Source organism: Prionailurus viverrinus, chromosome D2 (assembly GCF_022837055.1).
Source record: "Prionailurus viverrinus isolate Anna chromosome D2, UM_Priviv_1.0, whole genome shotgun sequence".
Taxonomy (NCBI): domain Eukaryota; kingdom Metazoa; phylum Chordata; class Mammalia; order Carnivora; family Felidae; genus Prionailurus; species Prionailurus viverrinus.
Genome location: NC_062571.1, coordinates 18,505,366 through 18,521,033, shown reverse-complemented (window position 1 = coordinate 18,521,033; position 15,668 = coordinate 18,505,366).

Sequence of the window (15,668 nt, the reverse complement as noted above, 5' to 3'; positions counted from 1 at the left end):
TTATGGAAGGCGTCGTGGTTGGAGGAGGTGGTTGGCGAGCCGTGAAATTGGATAACTTTGAGGAAAGGAAGAGATCATTTCCTAACCTGAGCCGAAGTGCAAAAACACATGGTCGAGACACCCCTGCTGCTGAGAGTGCAGAAGACCAGTCTAAATGCAATGTAGTATTTTAATGCACGTGCAAGGAAAGCCAGAGGAGAGGATCTTAAAACCCACCGGGACGCAAGGAGACTTCAAGGTGCAGGCATCTGTACGCTGGGGGATTAGGGATGGGACCAGCCTGATTCTCTAACATGTATGAGGCGTGGCTGAAGAAGGTGGATTGAGTTTTTGTTGACTCGTAATTTTACAAAGCTGATACGAGGGTGAGGCTAGTGAGAGACACGTGCTTCAATCGCAAAATGTATGGATTCGAGAAAAAAAACCCCTAAACCCCCATAATCAAGATAAATATTTTAATGCAATATTTTTAAAAATCAAAATTAATGCAAAAAAATCCACCATGAGCAATGTATCAGAATTTCAAATGCATTTCTGCATTTGCACAATCCTGCCTCTCTCCTCCCACGTTAATCCCACCCCTAAAAACCTTATTTACAAAATTAGGCAGTTAGCAGCTGGCCTACTTTGCCAATTATTCTTCCTATTTTTGGATGAAAGTGTTATCTTGATTACGGACACTTTTTAGGCCCCTTTAAGTTTCACCCCCAGGAGAGTGCCTCACTTATCTCACCCTACTTGGGGCCCTGGTAGGTAAGGAGTGTAGGACTTTTGAGAGGAAGTACTGATCATAGAAAGGCGGTGTGGAATTAAATAGTGCTTCAAATGCCCTGATGAGCAGGAAGTGAGCAGGAAGCATGCCTTCCTCTAAATTCCAACCTCTTAGACCCAGGGGAGCATGGACTCCCCACCCAAGTTAACCATGACTTAGGTTAGCCTCTCATCGGTGTCTAAATTCTAGGATGCAGGGTATAGTATAAAACACCATAGAAAAGCAAGAAAAGCCTGTGCATTAATCCTGAAACAACAAACAAAAGTCCAAATCCTGACCAATGACAGAGAGAAAGGGCTCTTGGTAGAGGTGTGGTTGAACCAAGCAGTAAAATCTGGCCTTCCATGAATAGACTCTTAATAGGTTTAGTGGGCAACAGGTGTTGAATTCAAAAAGGATGTCTTTTGACGGAAACTTGAGAGCAGTGGAATTACTTCGAGAACAGTTCCACCTGTGGGTTCCTGTACCTCTCAAAGGGCGAACAGGGAGCTCATGTGGACAGCAGGACCCCTGCCCTGCCCCGCCCCCATGGGCAGTACAAGAAGCAAACAAAAATCTTCCTGGTGTGAGGTCTCTGATCTGATAAGGATGGAGGTGGGGCTGTCATTTGACCTTTCTTTGTACATTTCTTTTTCTCTTAATTCAAGCTTGCAGGTTATCCAGTCAAGGACCGGAGTGGCGAGGCAATGGCTGAAAGATGAGCCTACATACAGTTCCCTCAAGCATGAACCAGGAAGGGGTGCAATCTACATGGGGCAGAAGTGTTTTGTAAATTCCTCTGAAGTCCAGATTGAAGTTTTTGGTAACTCATCTGCATTGTGCGCTTAGAGTGAAGGCTGAGGCTGTAACTATCTCAGCAATATGACTCAGGCAGGCTGAATGCAGTGTAAGCAGGTTTCGGCGTCTTTCGCTTTTACGTTCTCTCTCACCCCCTCCCCAAAGACTCTAGAGGAAGGTTGTTATGGGTTGAATTGTGTTCCTCCAAAAAAGATATGTTGAAATCCTAACTCCTGGTATCTCAGAATGTGACCTTATTTGGAAACAGAGTGGTCGCAGATATAGTAAATTAAAGTAAGACGAAGCCATATTGGAATAGGAGTAGGGTGTCAATTTTTAAAAACTATTTATTTTTGAGAGAGAGAGAGCGCACGAGCAGGGGAGGGGGAGAGAGAGAGGAAGACACAGAATCCGAAGCAGGCTCCGGACTCTGAGCTGTCAGCCCAGAGCCGACACGGGGCTCGAACTCATCAACCGTGAGATCGTGACCTGAGCTGAAACCCAAGAGTTGGACGCTTAACCGACTCAGCCACCCAGGTGTCCCTATCTGATTTATAATAGAAGACATGAAAACTAAAATGACAAGCAGATACCATGATTCTCCTCAATCATTTGAATAAAGATCAAAAAGTTTTACTGCATTGCCTTGATGAGGGAGAAGTGTCCACATGTTGGTGAAAAATGTCAATTGCTCCACGAAAGCACTTGCTATATCTATTAACAATGTAAATACATATATCCTTTGATCGCACAATGTCACTTCCAGGATTTTTAACAATAGACTATTTTTCAGAGCGGTTTTAGGTTCACAACAAAATTGAAAGGAAGATACAGAATTTCCCACCTGCCCCGTGCCTTGACACAAGCACAGCCACCCCCCCACCACTAACAACACCCCCACCAGAGTCCACTGATGGATGTCCATAGTTAACATTAGGGTTCACTCTTGGTGTTGTACATTTGGATGAATGTATAATGACACGTATCCACCATTACGACATCATACAGAGTTTTTCACTGCCTAAAAATCCTCTGCTTTGCCTATCCATCCCTCCTTCCCCCTCGCCCCAGGAACCACTGATCTTTTTTACTGTCTTCATAGTTTTGCCTTTTTCCAGAATGTCCTATGTACAGTATGTAGCCTTTCAGATTGGCTCCTTTCAGTTAGTAATGGCCTTTGAGTTTCTTCCATGTCATTCCATGGCTTGATAGCTTATTTCTTTCCAGCCCTGAATACTAATCCCTCGTCTGTACTGAAGTTTATCCAGTTACCTACAGAAGGAAGTCTTGGTTCCTTCCAAGTTTTGGCAATTATGAAGAAAGATGCTATAAACAGCCACATGCAGGTTTTTATACGAACAAAAGTTTTTACCTCTTCTTGGTAAACATAAAGGAGAGAGATTGCTGGATTGTACGTTCGGTGTTGTAAGAAACTGCCAAACTGTCTTCCAAAGTGGCTGCATTGTTTCACATCCCCACCAGCAATGAATGAGAGCTTCTGTTCCTCCACATCCTTGCCAGAATTTGGTGTTATCACTGTTTGGGATTTTGGCCATTCCAATGGGTGTGTCACTTCTAGGAATTTAAATTCTATATATACTCTCACATGTATGGAATGATAAATTTATACAAAGATTCATTGCAGTATTGTTTATAATAGCAAAAGACTGGAAAAGTAATTTAAAGAAGGGGGGGCGCCTGGGTGGCTCAATGGGTTAAGCTTCCGACTTCAACTCAGGTCGTGATCTTATAGCTCATGGGTTCAAGCCCCACATCGGGCTCTGTGTTGACAGCTCAGAGCCTGGAGCCTGCTTCAGATTCTGTGTCTCCCTCTCTCTCTCTCCCTCTCCCCTATCTTCTCCCTCTCTCTCTCTCAAAAAAATAAACATTAAAAAATTTTTTTTAAAAAAGCCTGGAAACTATAGTCTAGCATTAGGCATCAGTTAAATAAATTGGGGTACATCCAGGCAGTGGAAGGCCATGCAATCTTTAGGAAGGATGAGGCAACTCTACATGTGCCAATTTGGAACCATACCGTAAGACATACAATGAAAAAAACAAGGTGCAGAGCTGCATGTATAGTATGCTCTATTTAAGTAAAAAATAAAAATATATATACTCACACACACACTCATGTATTAACAGAGTATCTTTGCAAGGATACACAAGGTACAGTGGTTTTCTCTATGGAGAAGTGAATGGCCAGGGTATTAGGGTATGTGTCTTTTTTGATTTTCCAACATCTATTAAAAAATATGAGGGGGCACCTGGGTGGCTCAGTCGCATAAGCATCCAGCTTTGGCTCAGGTCATGATCTCACGGTCTGTGGCTTTGAGTCCTGAATCAGGCTCTGTGCTGACAGGTCAGAGCCTGGAGCCTGGTTTGTATTCTGTGTCTCCTCTCTCTCTGCCCCTCCCCTGCTCATGCTCTCTCTCTCTCTCTCTCAAAAAAAAAAAACAAAAAAAAAAACAAAAAAAAAACACATTCAAAGCGTTTTAAAAAATATGCTAAAAGTATTTATTAAAAAATTAAGAAAACAATAAAAGATAGCCTATGTAGAAAAAGAGGAAACATTTAAAATTTATTTTTCTTATCTTTACAAACTCTTGTGTTGAGGGCTATTTATTTTTATTTTTTATTTTTGCTTAGTTTTACAAATACTTGTGTCGAGGGCTTCTTTCAAATTTTTCAAGAATATTGGGGCGCCTGGGTGGCGCAGTCGGTTAAGCGTCCGACTTCAGCCAGGTCACGATCTCGCGGTCTGCGAGTTCGAGCCCCGCGTCAGGCTCTGGGCTGATGGTTCAGAGCCTGGAACCTGTTTCCGATTCTGTGTCTCCCTCTCTCTCTGCCCCTCCCCCGTTCATGCTCTGTCTCTCTCTGTCCCAAAAATAAACAAACGTTGAAAAAAAAAAAATTTAAAAAAAAAAAAAAAGAATAAACGGTTCCCCTGGTATATAAACTATTCCGAAGCATAAGAAAAAGATAGACTTCTTAATCCATTTTATGAAATTCATTAGCCTTAATATTTACATCTAACAAAGATCACCACCAAAAGCAAAACACAGGAAAATACCAACATATAAATCCTTAATAAAACCACAGCAAATCATATCCGACAGAATATTAAAAGACTTAGAAAAAACACATTATTACTAAACTAACATGATAAGAATAGAACTGCCACATTGCACAATCAGTGCCCTGAGAAAAAGCATCTTGATCAAGCCATTAGGTAACATCATACTTACTAGTGAATAGTGAACGAACAGAGACCATCTTATCTAAACCAGAAATAAAGCATAGATGCCAGTTATCACCGCTATTGTGAAACGTGGTGCTGGAGGTCCTACCCAATGCAAGAGACAAAAATAAGTGAGGTGTAGTTATGGACAAGAGAAAGATGAAATTGTCATTACAGGCAAATTATATCCTTCTTTACTTAAAAAAAACCAAAGAGAGTCAACTGAAAATATAATGAAGCGACAAGAGAATTCTACAAGACAGTTGAACCCAACATTGGCAAAAAATAGGTTTTCCTGGGCATGAAGGTAGAGAATTCACTGCCGAAAAATGGCATTCATAATTGCAATAAAAAGGTAAAACACCTAAGAAATTAAAAAGAATGTACAAGACAAATGTGAAGGCAATAATAAAGCTGTGCTTAGGTAGAAATAAGACTTAAATAAAATGAAGAAATGCAGTATTTTCCTGGATATGTAGACTGAATACTACTCGATATGTACCAGGTTCTATGTTAAGCAATTTATACACATAATCGCACTACATTTTTAGGGGGTGGGTCTTTTTTTTTTTTTTTTTTATGTTTGCTTATTTAGTTTAAGGGAAAGGGGATGAGAGAGAGGAAGAGAGAATCCCAAGCAGGCTCCCTGCAATGCAGAGCCCAACACGGGGCTCGAGCTCATGATCCATGAGATCCTGACCTGAGCCGAAATCAGGAGTTGGATGCTTAACCGACTGAGCCACCCAGGCATCCCTTGTTTTGTTTTCTTTTGTTTTTAAACAAATGAAGAAGCTGTAGCCCCCAGAGGCGAGGCATTTTGCCCCAAATCACACAAATAGGAGATGGCAGAGTAGGAGTTGAATTCTGGCAATCAGTTTCCAAAGCACATGCCTAGCAGCCAAGTTGGTTTTCTCACGTTAATTTATAGATCTAACATAATTCCGACTAAACCCACGAAAAGCAATTTCTAAACTTGCTGAAGTGAATCTAGGATATAAAAAAAAAAAAATAAAGCAGCCAGGGGAAACGTCTCGTAATTGAAGCCGATTAAATATGAAGCTTCTCATACCTGCTCCCCAAAACTCTATGGAGTAACAAAAAGAACAAATAAAGACACACAAATCTCACACCTATAATGTAATTACAGACCTCATATTGCCATTACATAGAAAAATCAACACCAGTTTCTACCAGAGCTATCTGTCCAGGTCTGTCACAAGGCTTTGAACATACCTGGGGCAGGAGGACTCCTAAAAAACTGTGAAAACAAGAGAAGAGGGTGATGTAAGGGTCTCAAATTGGCCTAAGGTCGTGAGAGCGAAGGAGAATTTAAAGATGAAAATATGGAGCGGGGCAGCGGGGTGGGGAGAAAGTTCTTGTTGGCCAAACCAGTGACCATAAGAAAAGAACTAAAAAATGAGCCAGCTTCTGGGGCACCTGGGTGGTTCAGTTGGTTAAGCGTCTGACTTCAGTTCAGGTCGTTATCTCACATTTCGTGAGTTCAAGCCCTGTGTTGGGCTCTCTACTGTCAGCACAGAGCCCACTTTGGATCCTCTTCCCCGTCCCCTGGAGCTGTCTTAAATATTTATTATTTATTTATTTTTAAGTATTTTTAATGTTTATTTATTTTTGAGAGAGCACGCCAGTGCGGGAAGGACAGAGAGAGAGAGGGAGACACAGAATCTGAAGCAGGCTCTAGACTCTGAGCTGTCAGCACAGAGCCTGACGCGGGGCTCGAACTCATGAACCACGAGATCATGACCTGAGCTGCACTCAGATGCTTCATTGACTGAGCCACCCAGGCGGCTCTCAAAAATAAATATTAAAAAATAAATTTTATGAAGGGGGCGCCTGGGTGGCTCAGTCGGTTAAGCGTCCAATTCTTGGTTTTGGCTCAGGTCACGAACTCATGGTTCATGAGTTTGAGCCCTGCATCAGTCTCCCCACTGACAGCACAGATCCTGCTTGGGATTCTCTCTCTTCCTCTGTCTGCGCCTCCCCTTTTCATCCTGTCTCTTAAAATAAATAAAACTTAAAAAAAATTTTTTTTAATTAAAAAAAAAAAAAGAATTGACTAAATGGTTAAGTACCCAAGGAAAAATGTTTTAAATAAAAAATCTAAAGAGTAGCATTGGAAAGAAGCAGCAAAACAATCAAAAGAAAAGGGAACAAATAGCTGAGATGATAGGTGAAGAAGGTCCAAGATCCTTATAATGGAGAAGCAAATCAAAACAATAGACCAGAACTAACATTAAAACCTATAATCTAAGAACACATTCCAAAAATAAAAATAATCTGGGTCTACTGTTTAAAAAGCCCACAGCCACTGGAGAAAATGGACACTGAACAATCAATTCTCAGACATAGGATAGCAAAACGGTTAAATGTTAAAAATAAAAACAGGGGCGCCTGGGTGGCTCGGTCGGTTAAGCGTCCGACTTCGGCTCAGGTCATGATCTCACGGTCCGTGAGTTCGAGCCCCGCGTCGGGCTCTGTGCTGACCGCTCAGAGCCTGGAGCCTGTTTCAGATTCTGTGTCTCCCTCTCTCTCTGCCCCTCCCCTGTTGATGCTCTGTCTCTCTCTGTCTCAAACATAAATAAACGTTAAAATTTTAATTAAAAAAAAGTATTTAAAAATAAAAAGATAAAAACATGTTTTCAAAGCTTCCAAGCAAAAGGATCCAATGACTTTTAAGGACAAGAGAATGAGACAGCTTTTCAGCCTCCAGACTCTTCAAAAGTAATACGCCAAGTAGGCAGCTATGGAGCAGCGTTTTTAAAAGAAAGAAAGGAAACTCGACGGAAGAAAGCATGAACTAGAGATTTTATAACCAGCCAAGCTGTCTATGTTCGCTTCGCAGGGCTATCATAATGAATTACCAGGAATTTGGTGGCTTAAAACAAATGGACGTCTATTCTTTCAGAGTTCTGGAGGCCAGAAATCTGAACTCAAGGTGATGGCAGCATTGGGCCTTGGGTGGTGGCTCTGAGGGATCATCTGTCCCATGGCTGGCCTTGAACTGTTGGTGGCTTCTGACAAAACTGGCATCCCTTGCCTTGGGGGCTGTGTAACTCCAGTCTTTACCTTTGTCTTCACATGGCATTCCCCTAGGTTCCTCTGTGTTTTAAATTTCACCTTCTTTCCTCTATAAGGGAAGGTCATTGGACCTAGGGCCTATGCCAAATCCAGGAGAGTCTCATCCCTAGATCCTTGACTGTATCTGCAAATATACTTGAGTATCAAGAGTATAGGAAAATTGTTTTGAACATGGAAAAGCTTGGGAAATATGGAACTTATGAATCTTTCTTGAGGAGTCTATGAGAGGGTGACCTTCAACTGAGAGATGATTGAGAGATTGTTAGCAAACGAGCTGATGAGCATGTAATAAAAATTAACTTAAATTTAAGGCCAAAACAGGGGCGCCTGGGTGGCTCGGTCGGTTGAGCGTCCGACTTCAGCTCAGGTCATGATCTCACAGTTCGTGAGTTCGAGCCCCGCGTCGGGCTCTGTGCTGACAGCTTGGAGCCTGTTTCGGATTCTGTGTCTCCCTCTCCCTCTGCCTCTCCCCTGTTCATGCTCTGTCTCTGTCTCAAAAATAAATAAACGTTAAAAAAAAAAATTTTAAGGCCAAAACAAAGTTGGGAATGAGAATAAAATAGTAATATATAAATGTGATATGTTCTAAGTAAAAACGTAAGCAACTAAAATAGGAGGGGAAGGAAGAGAGAGAGAAAAAGCAAAACAAACTCACTGTCTAGACAACAGATGGGAACGGTGGATACGAATACAAGTGGACAAATCAGAAAGTAAAAGGTGACTGGCATCAGGAAAGAGAGAATTCCATGGATGGAACTGGAGGGTATTATGCTAAGCGAAATTAGTTGGAGAAAGGCAAATATCATATGACTTCACTCATATGTGTAATTTAAGATACAAAATAGATGAACATAAATGAAGGGAAGCAAAAATCATATAAGAACAGGGAGGGTACAAAACATAAGAAACTCTTAAATACAGAGAACAGATGGAGGGTTGCTGGGGGGCTCTGGGATGGGGGAATGGGCTGATTGGATAAGGGGCATGGAGGAGGGCACTGGTCGGGATGGGCACTGGTCGGGGTGAGCACTGGGTGTTATATGCAGGGGATGAAACACTAGATTCTACTCCTGAAATCATGATTGCATTATATGCCAACTCACTTGCATGTAAATTAAAAAAAATAATAAAATAAAAACAAGAACATAAAGGAGAGAATTCCAAAACTAAGCATTAGTATAAAATTACAAAGTTTCCTAAATATCAAAAGAAAATTTAAGGACACCTGGGTGGCTCAGTCAGTTAAGCACCTGACTCTTGATTTCGGCTCAGGTCATGATCTCATGTTTCATGAGATCAAGCCTTGTGTCTGACTCTGCACTGACAGCTTGGAGCCTGATTGAGTCTCTCTCTCTCTCTCTCTCTCTCTCTCTCTCTCTCTCTGTCCTTCCCCTGCTCTCTCTCTTTCAAAATAAATAAACAAGCATGAAAACATTTTAAGTAAAAAAAGAAAATTAAAAAATAAAACAGCGGGGGTGCCTGGGTGGCTCAGTCATCAGCTCAGATCATGTCTTAGGGTTTGTGGATTTGAGCCCCGCATCGGGCTCTGTGCTGACAGCTCAGAGTCTGGAGCCTGCTTCAGATTCTGTGTCTCCCTCTCTCTCTCTGCCCCTTAGCCGCTCACACTCTGTCTGTCTTTCTCTCTCTCTCAAAGATGAGTAAACATTAAAAAAATAATAAAAATAAAAATAAAACAGCAAAGAAAACACATGTAGAGAGGCATTTCAACTAATTATACGTATACAAAGCAATTTTAACGCAAGATGGACAAATAAATGTGAGTGGATAAGGTTGATCTATGAAACAGAAAGGTTTCCAATGTGTCTAATAAAGCAAGATCAACTGTAGTCTGTATATAAAAGAAAGGTGAGAAAAAAGGGGACAGAAAAATGGAAACAAACAAAAAAGCAAGTTCTGTGATCTTGATGGCAGACAAAATAGAATTCAAGCCAAAAAAAAGCACTGACTGTGAAGAAGGATACATTTTCTTTTCTTTCTTTCTTTTTTTTTTTTTTTTAAGTTTGTTTAATTATTTAGAGAGAACCTCACGTTGCACAAGCAGGGGAGGGGCAGACAAAGAGGGAGAGAGAGAAAGAATCCCAAGCAGGCTGCGTGCTGCCAGCGCAGAGTCTGGGTGTAGGGATCAAACTCACGAACCATGAGATTGTGACCCGATCTCGTGACCTGACCTGAAGTCAAGAGTCAGACACCTAACCGACGGAGCCACCCAGGCAACCCCCAACATCTTTCTTAAAGAGGAATCACGAGGGGCATTTCTGTTAAGATCAGGTACCAGAAAGCATGCCCGCTATCTACATGATTTCACTTTCTACTAGAGGTTTTAGTCAACGCAAACTCTGAAAAGAAATCTGTTAGACAGGAGAATTGGTAACAGAAGTAAAACGATCTCTATTGCAGAAGATATGATAGTATCCCTAGAAAGTCTCAGAGAATCAATGATAAAGCTAACTGAAACAACACAGTTTCATTATGATAGCAAAATACAATATCCACATACAAAAATTAAAAGCCTTCAGATACGCAACAATTATATAATATAGAAAATACATTTAGGAATAAACATAAACATATATGTTCAAAGTTTATAGGAGGATACTTTAAAACACTTCTGAAAGATTAAAACAAATGGAAATATATCCAGTATTCTTAGGTAAAACATCTCAGTATCATAAAGTCTCTGGTCAGTTTCTAAATTTAACACAATCTCGATAAAAATACCAAAAATCTTTTCCATAGAACTAAAATTCCTAGGAAAAATAAACACACACCTAGAAAAACAGGGCCAAAAAATATGAACAAGTATTGACCTTACTAATAATTAAGTGCTAATCAAAACCATGAGATTCTAATCTCTCTATTAAATTAACCAATTATATTAACCAATGTATTAAATGGATCAATATATTTAAAAGTGTGGTGCCCACTATTGTGGAGAATGTAAGGGACAGCACACTCATACACCTGTTAGTGGTATTCTTTTTTTTTTTTTTAATGTTTTGTTTATTTTTGAGACAGAGACAGAACATGAGCAGGGGAGGGGCAGAGAGAGAGGGAGACACAGAATCTGAAGCAGGCTCCAGGCTCCGAGCTGTCAGCACAGAGCCCAACGCGGGGCTCGAACTCACGGACCGTGAGATCACGACCTGAGCCAAAGTCGGACTCTTAACCGACTGAGCCACCCAGGCGCCCCAGGGGTATTCTTAATTGTACAATCTTTTGGAAGACTATTTGGCAATAATGTCCCCCCCCCCCCAGAAAAAAAAAAAGAAAAAGAAAAATACACTTCCTTTTAGTGTTTCACTTTTAGGAAGTTAGCCTAAAGAAAACACTAGGGATGGGCAGCAAGAGATTAGAAAACAACAACAGCAACAAAAACCAGTGGTGTTCCTGCAACTAAGTAACTTTTGGAAACAGTTGTTAAAGTATAATTTCCAATAACTTATGAAGCGTGACTACCTCTTACAAATATAGAATCAAAATGTGTCAAAGATCTATTAACTACATTGTCGATGAGAGAATAGCAGGATGGTAAACCTAGTTCCAGAAGTATTGAAGAACAAGGAAAAGAGTTTTTTTTTTTAAAAATGTAGAATAAGGGGCGCCTGGCTGGGTGGCTCAGTCGGTTGAGCGGCCAACTTCGGCTCAGGTCATGATCTTGCGGTCCGTGAGTTCGAGCCCCGCGTCGGGCTCTGTGCGGACAGCTCAGAGCCTGGAGCCTGTTTCAGATTCTGTGTCTCCCTCTCTCTGCCCCTCCCCTGTTCATGCTCTGTCTCTGTCTCAAAAATAAATAAACGTTAAAAAAATTTAAAAAATGTAGAATAAGATTACTATGTTAACATGGTTAATTTCCCACAAGGCAATACGTGGTATTTTTGGAGGTTATCTTTACTCTCATAAGACAAATACTCTAATCTTTACTCTCATAAGACAAATATTGTTTGCTGTACCATCAATTGTCTTCAAGTTAATCTCCTTCCGAGTTGCAAATATCCTAATCAAAGGTGAGTAGCAAGTCAAACAAAGGCTCTTCCAGCAAGCTTGCTACCAACTTTGAGTGGGACACTGAAAGGATACCCAGTGATCCCTTTTGCCTGTTTCCAAATTTTGGATCATTTTTCTTAGGAGCAAGTTAAACCAAAGCTAAACAGGTTTCTTTCCCACTGGATGTCTTCAGTTATTATGTTAATGTGCATATAACTGGTATGTCAAACAAGCAGTATTTTAACGTGCCAAAAATTCTATCTATCATCTATCTGTCCGTCCACCCATCCATCCATCCATCCATCCATCCATCCATCCATCCATCCAACTGAAATATAGTTGACACACACACCACCTTAGTCTCAGGTGTATAACGTAGTGATGCGACAAGTCTATACATTCTGCTGTGCTCACCACAACTGTAGCGACCATCTGTCACCATACAATGCTGTCACAGTACTATTGACTGTATTCCCTATGCTGTCCCTTTTATCCCTGTGACTTCTACGTTCCTTCACTGGAAGCCTGTACATCCCACTCCCCTTCACTCATTTGTGCCCACCCCATTCCCTCTGGCAACCATCCGTTTGTTCTCTGTATCTATGGATCTGTTTCGATTTTGCAATGGTCTCCCACAGCACTTATAAAGTCTGCTGAGAAAAAGTAAATTTCCTTGTTCCTGGAAGAAAAGTCAGCACTTTTCTTAGGTAACAGACAGCTCTAGTTTGGCACCAAATCTCCTTCCTTCTAACCTCTGGGATTATCTTTTCTATCTGACAGAGATATCTATGTAGTAAAATGCTTCAAAGGCTCTGGGCTGTAAGGAAATAATAAACAATGAAATCGGACAATGGATTCCTCTAGACGACTAACTTAATCCTCTGTGTAAACTGAATTGGGTGGCCAATTCACCCACCTTTTTACCTTCTGTGTCACTTGGGGCCTCTGAGAAGCAGACGCTGAGTACAGCAGGTTATTGGGAGGTGCATGGGTTGAAATGTGTCCCTCAACCCCCAAAGAGCACAGAGGAGGAGAGATGGGAAGCACAAAGATCCCCCCTGGGTCAAAGAGATGATAAGGGGGCCACTCTCACTTCTGTCCTTTGGTTCTTTGACCTTGCATTCTTTCTATCGGATATAACGCAGTACAGAGACCTCAGATTCAGCGCATATGACCTGGAAGACAGCATCCTTATTTCCATACTGACTTAGCAGCAATGCCAGAGCAGGCCTTCTGGTGCCTTGTTGTGCCTGCTCTGGGATGGGTTTGGTGAAGTGGGCCTCCTGGTTAGATGCTCCATGGGATCAGGTACTTCCTCATTCCCTGGTTGTGGTGCTGGCTGAGCCTCTGTGGGCAGAAAAGGCCATCATGGCTGGAATTAAGTGTTTACTCCTGTGAGGACAAACCGTGGACCCTTCCGGGATAGAAAAGGCCCAATGCTGGGGCACCTGGGTGGCTCAGTCAGTTGAGCGTCCGACTGCGGCTCAGGTCATGATCTCATAGCTCATGGGTTCAAGCCCCGCCTCGGGCTCTGTGCTGACAGCTCAGAGCCTGGAGCCTGCTTTGGATTCTGTGTCTCCCTCTCTCTCTGCCCCTCTCCCACTCATGCTCTGTCTCTCTCTCTCCGTCAAAAATAAACAAACATTAAAAAAAAAAAAACTTAAAAAAATAAAAAGAATAGGCCCAATGCTGGAAACTTCGCAAGTGGGTGGTTAATTGCATCAAAAATAGTGCCATATTGGGGGATCAGAGATGGGTTCAATCACTGGTAGGTTGGGCGTTTAGAAGCAATGGTAGCTAGAACAGCCTTGGTAAGTGACAATCCATGCAATTGGGCCCACGTCGGGCATCTATCTCTGGCACTATGCCACTCTGCTCTGGGGTGGCTGATTAGCCTGGTTAACGTCAACAGGCCGAGTCATTTTGTCTGTGTAGTTGAATGGCCCTTCTTCTGAGGTGGATACTTTTGCTGAGCCTAGCATGTACTTCAGAGATCTTCCCACCTTGTGTCCACTCCCTCATGGCCGTCCACATTCCTCCATCCAAGACTTCCTCGTCGTGGGCTTCCAGGTTCCTGACACGATCAGCCAGGTCATTCAACACCACCTATAAGCCCATGTGCATTTTCATCTTGTGCTTTTCTTCCTTCCACACACCACACACAAGCAGGTGCACTGCTCGATGTTCTGCCCATAGGGAAGATTTCCCCTGTCTACTTTCAAGGTCACCCCTGAGTGTGGCTACAATGTAGCTGCCATTTTTGGCTTGAACTTACTCACTGAGGCAACCGTCATAAATCACGTTTTGGGTATTTTCTCCCGTTTCACCTGATCATAGGGGACCCTCTACCTCAATGGCTATTCATGTAAATTGAGGGAGGGGTACCGGTGCGACCGTGGTGAGTGGCAGGGGTCTGGCTACTTGCTCATGTGGTTTACTTATACTCCCTGGTCCTGTTTGGGCTCGATTTGGATGTACCATTTCCATCTTATGATGGATTGTCTCTGGGCTCACCTGATCCCGTGAGTTAATGAGTCTGACAGAAGCCAGGTTATGATAGGCAGTTCTGAACGCATGGCCACTTGGTGTCCATGGTCAAACATCTGATCTCTTCCAGAGCCCTGTAGCACATCAGGAGCTATTTTTTTTTTTAATGTTTTATTTATTTATTTTTAAAGAGAGAGAGAGCGTGTGTGTGTGTGTGTGTGTGTGTGTGTGCGCGCACGCGCACAAGCAGGGGAGGGGCAGAGGGAGAAGAGAGAGAATCCAAAGCACGCCCCACACTGTCAGTGCAGAGCCTGGTTCGAATTCACGAACCATGATACCATGACCTGAAGGTGTCAGACACCCAACTGACTTGAGCCACCCAGGTGCCCCAAGAACGATTTTTTTTTTAAGTAGCAGATTGGACAGCCTTGTTCCAGACCCTGAGCCTGCATTGTGACTCTCCCTCTGGAGCTTGCCATCACTTTCTTACTGTATCTTCTCTACCACTGATGCCTGCAGTAGCTTCAGGCCTGTTGGGATCACGTGGCTTCAGGCCTGTTGGGATCATGTGGCTTAAACACGTGTGCCTCCAGCACACTAGCAATCTCTTGCTTATCCAGTGCACATTGTAGCAACACTCAGGGACAACCTTGAAAGTAGACAGGGGAAATCTTCCCTATGGACAGAACATCGAGCAGTGCACCTGCTTAAGCTTATCCCGCACGATGTCAGCATTGTACACGGTTACATACCTAGAAAGGTCGGCTACCTTCCCATGTGTTGGGCCAGACACATAAAGTGGTCGAAAACCATGATCTAGACCTTCAATATAAAAATACGTGGTCTTAAAGCAATAAAAGAATGATTAAGGAAGACATTTTGCCCTGCCAATTTTCTGGCTTTGTTTGAGACCAAATCATCAGATCAGGTAACGTATAACACAGTAAAAATAGCCTTAAGTTTTAGACAAAGTGTTGAAATTTGCCATAAAACTGGATTTTGAGGTGTTTTTTTTTTTATTAAAAAAATATTTTTTTTTTTGAGTAGGCTTCATGCCCAGCTCAATGTGGGGCTTGAACTCACAGCGTGAGACCTGAGCTTAGATCAGGAGTTGGATGCTTAACCAAACCACCCTGGATTTTGAGCATTGTTTTATTTAAAAAACTTTTTTTCTTAATATTTATTTTTGAGAGACAGAGACAGAGACAGAGTGTGAGTGGGAGAGGAACAGAGAGAGAGGGCGACACAGAATCGGAAAGAGGCTCCAGCTCTGAGCTGTCAGCACAGAACCCA